We start from the raw sequence: 8872 nt of genomic DNA on the forward strand, positions 1-8872 counted from the left end.
TAATGAAATGGTATAAAATAATGAATAATGAATAATGAAATGGTCACCTACTCAGTCATGAAAAATAATGTAACAGGAAACTGGGAATTGACTTTCATTAGCCTAAAGCATAACAATAACATTGAACGTCGACATTGACTATAAGAATATTTTGTCACTGTCGAGAAACGACAACACAAAAATGGCGAAATATAAATCAAGCTGGAGTGGGCTGCTACTGCTGAAGAAGATCACATTTTCAGCTGTTTAATTTGAATTGTTACCAGTTCTAGCGCAGGAATATTTACTGAATTCATACCACAGACCAACACAGTCAGATTCAGAGCGACACTGACACGGTAAGCTTAAAAACAAACACTGACAGTGCAAGACCAGTCTCGGACCGCCTAGGCCATGCATGCATGAAGGTAGCTGGCCTAGTACCGTGCGTATGGAGGCTCTATCCTGATTGCACGATGGCCTCTGAGTTTACACATGTAAATCTTTTACATGTAACAACTTGAACAAATACACACTGAGAGTGAGTATGCTTATATACCACTAACACATGAACATGACAGTGCGAGTTTTTGAACCGCCTAAACCGGACTGCCGTGCATAGGCCCTACCTAGGCCTATCTTGAAGCATGGTGAAGTTTTCATATAATCTTTTAACCAATCAATGAACAAAACATCTATGAATGAAGGATATAAAACAAATATATACTGCCTTCATTCGAGGTTCTGGTTAAAACTATGGTCCCTCGCTGAGATCAATAGTACTATTTTCCTTCGGGGCTGCGCCCCTCAGGAAAATAGTACTATTGATCTCACCTCGGGCCCATAGTTTTAACCAGAACCTCTCATGGCAGTATATATTTGTATAATATACGAGGGGGTATCAAAAAGTTTTAGAAATCGCCCAGAAGTGAAAGAGCTATATCAATGAAATTTTGTCAGTGCAATCACTGGTCCTTATGTACACTATGGTGCAAAAATGGTCTCATAAGAATGTTTACTTTTTTTTATAGGCGACGCTAGATGCTAATTACCTGCTGCCCCAGTTACTGCGCATAAACTGCAAGATTGAGAAAATTGAGGCAAGCAGCGTTATTAAGATCCTGCATTTGAAGGGTTGCAGTGCCTAGAAAATCGATGATGAAATGAAAGTTATCTTCGGTGGTGATTGTGATATTGTCACTGACTCACTGTTGCTTTTTGGAAAATGAATTTTTATTTCATCACAGATTTTTTGGCCACTGTAACCCTTAAAATGGAACTTAATCATGCTACATGCCTCAATTTTCTCCATTTTGCTGGTTATGCGGTTACATAGGGCAGCAGGTACTGACATCTAGCGTCACCTGTAAAAAAAGTAAACATTCTTATGAGACCATTTTTGCATCATAGTGTACATAAGGACCAGTGATTGCACTGACAAAATTTCATTGATATAGCTCTTTCACTTCTGGGCGATTTCTAAAACTTTTGATACCCCTCGTAGTTACATCAATCCCTGCATACAAGCGTATCAAAATGATTGGTACCGTGAAAAATCTGTGTTGGATCACAGATTTTTCACGAATTTTACCACCGATCACAGATTTTTTAATATTTTACGCCATGGAAGTGACAGACATGACAAAAAAATTGACAAAAATTCGCATCCCCTCCTCGCGTCCGCTCAAAATTGTCAGATTCCCTTGTTTTCCCCATTTCTCCATTTAAAACCTAACATCCCACCTTCATGGTTCAGGTAAATAATGCAGATACAAGAACAGTCCCTATTGTAGACAAGATAAGTTAGATAACACTAAACTGCATATCACACAGATTCTATTGTATCTGTTATAGCGTTTCAATATCATCACATCCATAGGTCAGTGGCAAGATCGTCAACTTATTGGAGGTCTCGGATTCATAGTTCCCGTAAAATAGACGAATGATTATTTTTTCCATTTCTCGGTCATCTCGAGGGAAAGATTAGTTATTATGGTTATAGCGCGTCTCATTATACCTTGAATATATACCAGCTTCTTTGGCAGAACATAATATATATCAAAATGATGTCATAGCAAATCAAAATGCGATTTGTAGATTCATTTATAAATGTAAAGCGCTTTGAGGCTGTTTACGGCATAAAGCGCTACATAAATATCTACATTTATTTTATTTATTTTGGAAATGGTCATAAAAAACAAATTATCGTCTATACCCAATTGCATTTATGGAAAAAGCAAGATTTTTAATTAAACATTAAAACTGACGGGTACCGATTGTAATGACGCAGCTTGTATGATATGATATTAATCTGTGTTATCACCTGGCATTCAATATCTTCATAAATAATTCAGGGATAATTCACCATTCCATGAATCAAATCATATGATTTTGTTCATGGACCAACATAATTATATTGTTAGGAAAGACATTTTGTCATCATGGTTTAGGACAGGCCTAATTAGATGTAATATTTTAAAGAGTGTGAACAAAAATGATACCTGTAAAATTTAGCACGTGCAGATAATGGGTTTTCATATTTTAGTGGGCGAAATATATATTGTATCTTATAATAAAGTCATTAAATGTTAAGGTGGTAGGCCTATGTGAGGATGTTTCTGGAAATTAGGAAATACTCTAGGCATATTTTTAATAGATTAATTGAGTAGTATAGGGAAAAATATACTGATCAATATGCATTTTGTTTGAAGTAAATCGGACATGCGGTTTTCGTAATACATCAATTTATAATTTCTTTATTGCTTTTATCAATAATTAATGTATTCAATGAGATAAAATGACTGAAAAGGCTCATTAATATTTAATTTGCCAATATTTTGCTACAAATCCATGCGTAAATGTTCAGGATATTTTTATTTTGCATAAGAATGCCTTGAAACTTGGTTAAAGTGTTATGTCTTAATGTATTATATTGTCTACACGCCCTCTCATTTGCATAATTGCATAATTAATGAGCTAATTTGTATCAGCGAAACTCTAAACAGGGAGATGTACAAACTTTTGACCACTTCATTATTATTTCCGTTTAAGGGATCGGATAGCAACGTTTGTCCAGTATTTTTGTGGAACCTGAGAGGAGCACACCAGACTGAATTCTAAATTTGTCCTTCATGATATCAGATAGTTTTGAATTTTTTTTTGAAATTCGCAATTATATCCTCAAAGTAAACTTTATAAATCTAATCATATGTACCGTACTAAAGTACATGTAGCTGGGCGGAAAAGCCGGGAGAAAGCCGACCATCATTTGAAAATTTTGACCTTTCGTATTGAAGATATATACATTTACCCCCGACCCAAAATTTTTAGGTCTTTGGGTGAAAATGGTCCCTTAAAAAAACTGTGCAACGTCGCTATCCGATCCCTTAATCTACTTGGAAGTTTCTGGTTTTTTTTCCATATCCATAACGTTGCAAATGTTCACAGGCAATCACTGAAATCATATATAGTGATTCATATTACTAGGCTCAAGGAAAATGGGATTAAAGTAACAATCAAACAAATATTTGGAATTTTTAGTACTTCTTAGTTCAGTGTTCAATTTTGAACCCTGTCACAAACCAAATGGAATGATATATGGTTTGGAGATATAGGCCTACACTTTTAATACAGATGGCTGCATCAAAATAATAGATTCATGGATTGGCTGTCCTCAAAATGGCCGTACTCAAAACTACCGTATTATACAATGGATATTATGGACTGAATCTTGACATATGGCTATATTTTTACATATTCTCAACCCATCCGATCCGTTTAAAAGTAGTTTTCTAGAGAAATTTTGTATAGACCTATTGTATGCTGTGCAATTTTACTTATTTATTAGGTTCTTTGACAGAGACAATTAGAGTGCTGAAGAGTGCTGAATTAAAGGAAATGAAAGCCTTATACATAAATCAAACCAAGAATATTATTATCGTTTAATATCGTATGTCATAACGTTGGCTTCACTCTAATCCATGCCATTGTCATGCCGGATTGTTGTGTTTGGTTGTTTGTTGTTGCTATTGTTGTTGATTTTAGTTGTAGTTTGTCTGGAAACTTCGATTAGGCCCCTATATATTAATCCTATAAACTTTTGTCTCTCAAGACCAATTTTACCATATAGTACTAAATACTTCCCTATATTTTGCTCACCGTCTTTCCCTTCTCGAGTAAACTATATCTCTCACACCGCACTCATTTAAAGCATTTTACTCAGCAAATATCAATTTAATACTAATCAATTAATATCGTGAAACAAAAATCTTATTTTCCGCTCCATCCACGGTAAAATAAAACAAATATCGATGACAATATGTCTACTTGATCACAATTTAAACCATAGATAAGCTACCATTAGGCTATACAACTCTGTATTTTAATGCTAAAATAGATCGCCATTACGCATTGAATACCAATAATAAAACTTCATAATGGTGTCCTTCGTTCACTGTTCACTAAACAAGAAAAAAAGAAGAATTGACGTTTTACTTACCATTCAAATCTACTGTGGCGTGTTAAAACACACTTTTATCCCAGTGAACCGATGCAAGTAAAAGTTACCAAAATAAATAGTCCACACAATGTAGTATGTATTCCTATGTCACAATTGCGAACGATCCTGAAGTGAACATTGCGAGTAACAATCAAAAAGTTTATTCCGTTACCATACACTAAATCAGCTATTCCTTTTTACGATACAACTCCTAGAAGTTAAATCCGAGAAAATTCCATGATTGCTGATGTATAAGTCGGTCTATATCCACACCGATCCGCAGTATTTCTGCTTCAACTGCTGACGATTGGCGGTGCACATCCTCGTATTCAGTCAGTCAGTCGCTTTTTAGCACAGCATATTGATACGCGCTGGTTGATCGTCTGCTTTTTGTCGCTGAAAACATCTAGTGTTGCCAGAATATTTTTCATGGACATGGCGCTTTGATTTGACGCTAGAGCGCCTATTGTTTTACATGAAATAATTGTTAGTTTATATTTTTCTGCGGAACTAAAATTCCTGAAGAAAGAGTCGCTTTTAGCACTGTATGGTATTGCAAGATGCACAATTTCATTGGCAATTATCGTTTTTATTTTCTAAGAAACAAACCTTTATTTCAAGTTGCGGAAAAATCACAGCAAAAAGTGACAGAAGTATCCCATTTGGGCAATTATAAACAAAGTATTGGCAAAACTGAATTATCGTCTGCCTTCTAGATTTAGTAGCCTTGATATAGTGTTTCTAGAACTATATCTCTGTTGTCCAAACTACTTTTTTATCAAAATAATTATGACATATTTATTGGGCTTCATCTGTGCCATTTTGGGAAATAAAACTAGCTAACAAACGGATAGAAAGAATGAAACGCAAGTTTTTACCATTTGAGAAGTGTAAAAACATAATTACTTTGGGGGATTATATATAAAGCGGCTCGGAGCTGGTATTCGTACTCAAATATTGAGACAAATTAAAGGAAGGTGACCTGATATATTTGGAAAATCAAATTCTTTAAAACTTACGTATAACATAAAATGTCATCCCTTTCAAGCACTCATGCAAAAAGAACATGTAAATGTTTTTTGTAAATGTGACTATTTTCCTAATGGAATTACCGATATTTATACAGTGTAGATTGGTAGTCCACAGTGTTTTTACTAATGGTAATCATCATGATCATGTAATATATTACAAGTGAAAGGCCTATTTTTTCTCATAAACATATTGAATTAGAAGTTCCAACTCAGTGTATTTCCGAAGATATCATCAAAAAACTGCCTAATTAGTCTCAAATATGGTATACCATATTTGAGACTAATTCGACAGTTTTTTGATGATTTCTTCGGAAATATACCGATTTGGAACGCCAAATTTCAATATGTTTATGAGAAAAATATGAGCTTTCATCTGATACCTAAATTAGCATTTTGATGAGGTAAAGTGGGGGGATGAGATTGTCAATCAGGTTACCCACCTTTAAGCTAGCTAATAATGACACAGAAAGGAGATCCCAAGGCGTGATATCCTTTACGCGCCATGTTCATGAGGGAAAACGCTCAAAACATTTGTTTTGATAATTTTGTTTATATTATTAGAACCAGAGAAGATGTAACTCAAAAACCGCAAGACCTACATGAAAATATAAATCGATTATTAGCTTCCTTGACTTATTTCCACTAGATCAATTGTCTCGAGACAGCAGGAAAGCACAACAACGCAAAGAATAGACTCCGCATTGCCCCCACGATCATGAGGACCATTTAATACACATAAGCTTATTTATAATAATTTCACAATCTCATAGAAATTAAGACTATATTGAGATAATAACAGATTTCATATCAATTAAACAAATTATATACATTGAGATGATTAATTGCAGCAAGCATTTGGAATTATTTATATCATCTTCATATAAATCAATAAATACACAAATTATTGGAAAAATGTGTACAAGCCAACCATACAGGCTGGACAAACAAAAGTTGACTTCTGAATCACATTTAACCAAATTTCATCTTAAGCAAATCTTAAGCATATCTTAAACAGATACATCTTTGGATCAAACAGAGGATTGGATTGGAAAACAGCATTTTTAACCGCAATTAAATAATTAGAAATCTCCAAAAGAATAAACAATGCCAACACTAGCAACGAACATTTTGTATTCAGCAAGATACGGCATCAATGCTTAAACCATTTACTGATATATAATCCCCTGGTATTGACAACCAAGTAAATAAAGATACTCCAAATAAGCAACAAAGCATTTATAACCCTGGTATAAAAACGCAGCAGAAAGGGAGGAAAGCATGAAGGCAACCAATAGCCCACTATAAAACGCAGTAGAAAGTGGAGACAATCTACTGACGAGATTCTTCAGGTTTCAAAGAAACTCCGTAACACATTCAAACACCATAAAACGCAGTAGAAAGTGGAGACAATCTACCGACGAGATTCTTCAGGTTTCGAAGAAACTCCGTAACACATTCAAACACCATAAAACGCAGTAGAAAGTGGAGACAATCTACAGACGAGATTCTTCAGGTTTTGAAGAAAATCCTTAACACATCCAGGCACCATTAAACGCAGTAGAAAGTGGAGACAATCTACTGACGAGATTCTTCAGGTTTCGAAGAAACTCCGTAACACATTCAAACACCATAAAACGCAGTAGAAAGTGGAGACAATCTACCGACGAGATTCTTCAGGTTTCGAAGAAACTCCGTAACACATTCAAACACCATAAAACGCAGTAGAAAGTGGAGACAATCTACAGACGAGATTCTTCAGGTTTTGAAGAAAATCCTTAACACATCCAGGCACCATTAAACGCAGTAGAAAGTGGAGACAATCTACTGACGAGATTCTTCAGGTTTCGAAGAAACTCCGTAACACATTCAAACACCATAAAACGCAGTAGAAAGTGGAGACAATCTACAGACGAGATTCTTCAGGTTTTGAAGAAACTCCTTAACACATCCAAGCACCATAAAACGCAGTAGAAAGTGGAGACAATCTACAGACGAGATTCTTCAGGTTTTGAAGAAACTCCATAACACATTCAAACACCATAAAACGCAGTAGAAAGTGGAGACAATCTACAGACGAGATTCTTCAGGTTTCGAAGAAACTCCGTAACACATTCAAACACCATAAAACGCAGTAGAAAGTGGAGACAATCTACAGACGAGATTCTTCAGGTTTTGAAGAAAATCCTTAACACATCCAGGCACCATTAAACGCAGTAGAAAGTGGAGACAATCTACTGACGAGATTCTTCAGGTTTCGAAGAAACTCCGTAACACATTCAAACACCATAAAACGCAGTAGAAAGTGGAGACAATCTACAGACGAGATTCTTCAGGTTTTGAAGAAAATCCTTAACACATCCAAGCACCATAAAACGCAGTAGAAAGTGGAGACAATCTACCGACGAGATTCTTCAGGTTTTGAAGAAACTCCATAACACATTCAAACACCATAAAACGCAGTAGAAAGTGGAGACAATCTACAGACGAGATTCTTCAGGTTTCGAAGAAACTCCGTAACACATTCAAACACCATAAAACGCAGTAGAAAGTGGAGACAATCTACAGACGAGATTCTTCAGGTTTTGAAGAAACTCCATACAAAGCATTCATTCCCCTTCTATAAAACGCAGTAGAAAGTGGAGACAATCTACTAATGAAATTCTTCAAGATTTCAAGAAATTCCATACAACGCCTCTATTTTTAAGCATAAAGCAGCATATTTGGACATACCATTTTATTGGAGTATCTTTAACCATATTTAGTTACTGAATCACCCTTCCAGCTTTTGGGAGGGTGGGTGGGATTTTTTGTTCCATCAAGATCGAAGGAACAATTGCAAGTGCATCACTAGGAGAACTATGGACATAACAAAGGAATTAAAAAATAAGACGGGAGACCTGAATGGCTGCACACCACTAAAGTGACAGCTGACTGGAAAGAAAAACTGAGCTTGTTGCTATAACAACATAACAACAACCCCTAAAATAAAACTGACTTGACCAGGAGACCAAAACACTTTAAGTGTACTTGAGAATGCTCAAGTGGGAATAAGAGGATAAGCCTCTACACCTACAATCCCCGAAAAATGTCGTTGAAACGCTTTAGGCATCTTGAATGAAATCCAAAGTGTATATTTAATGTGGATAAAAATGTTCAATATTTGGAATTAGAAGAAAGCTGGGCCATCAATTAACACTTTTCCCTTCCCCACCCCCCATCATTCAATGTTGCGACACTTTGGAGACACGCTGAACACATTTGCACGTTTCAACATTGCACGGGGGAGTGGGGGACTAATTTTCCCCTAAAGACGCTTTAATGTTTCAAGACATATTTCGGGGATTGTATGAGGCAAACGCTAAAA

At 35.7% G+C, this 8872-nt stretch overlaps 1 protein-coding gene across 1 annotated transcript in view; it reads right to left on the reverse strand.

The window, feature by feature from the left end:
* Positions 1-4810, reverse strand: part of LOC140170323 (short transient receptor potential channel 4-like) — a 290327-nt gene extending 285517 nt beyond the window's left edge. Inside the window, exon 1 of the mRNA XM_072193690.1 lies at positions 4478-4810. The gene's annotated coding sequence lies outside the window, so the exon portion shown is untranslated. The remainder of the gene's footprint in view (positions 1-4477) is intronic.
* Positions 4811-8872: the final 4062 nt, after the last annotated feature.

This window comes from Amphiura filiformis, chromosome 14 (genome assembly GCF_039555335.1).
Source record: "Amphiura filiformis chromosome 14, Afil_fr2py, whole genome shotgun sequence".
Taxonomy (NCBI): Eukaryota; Metazoa; Echinodermata; class Ophiuroidea; order Amphilepidida; family Amphiuridae; genus Amphiura; species Amphiura filiformis.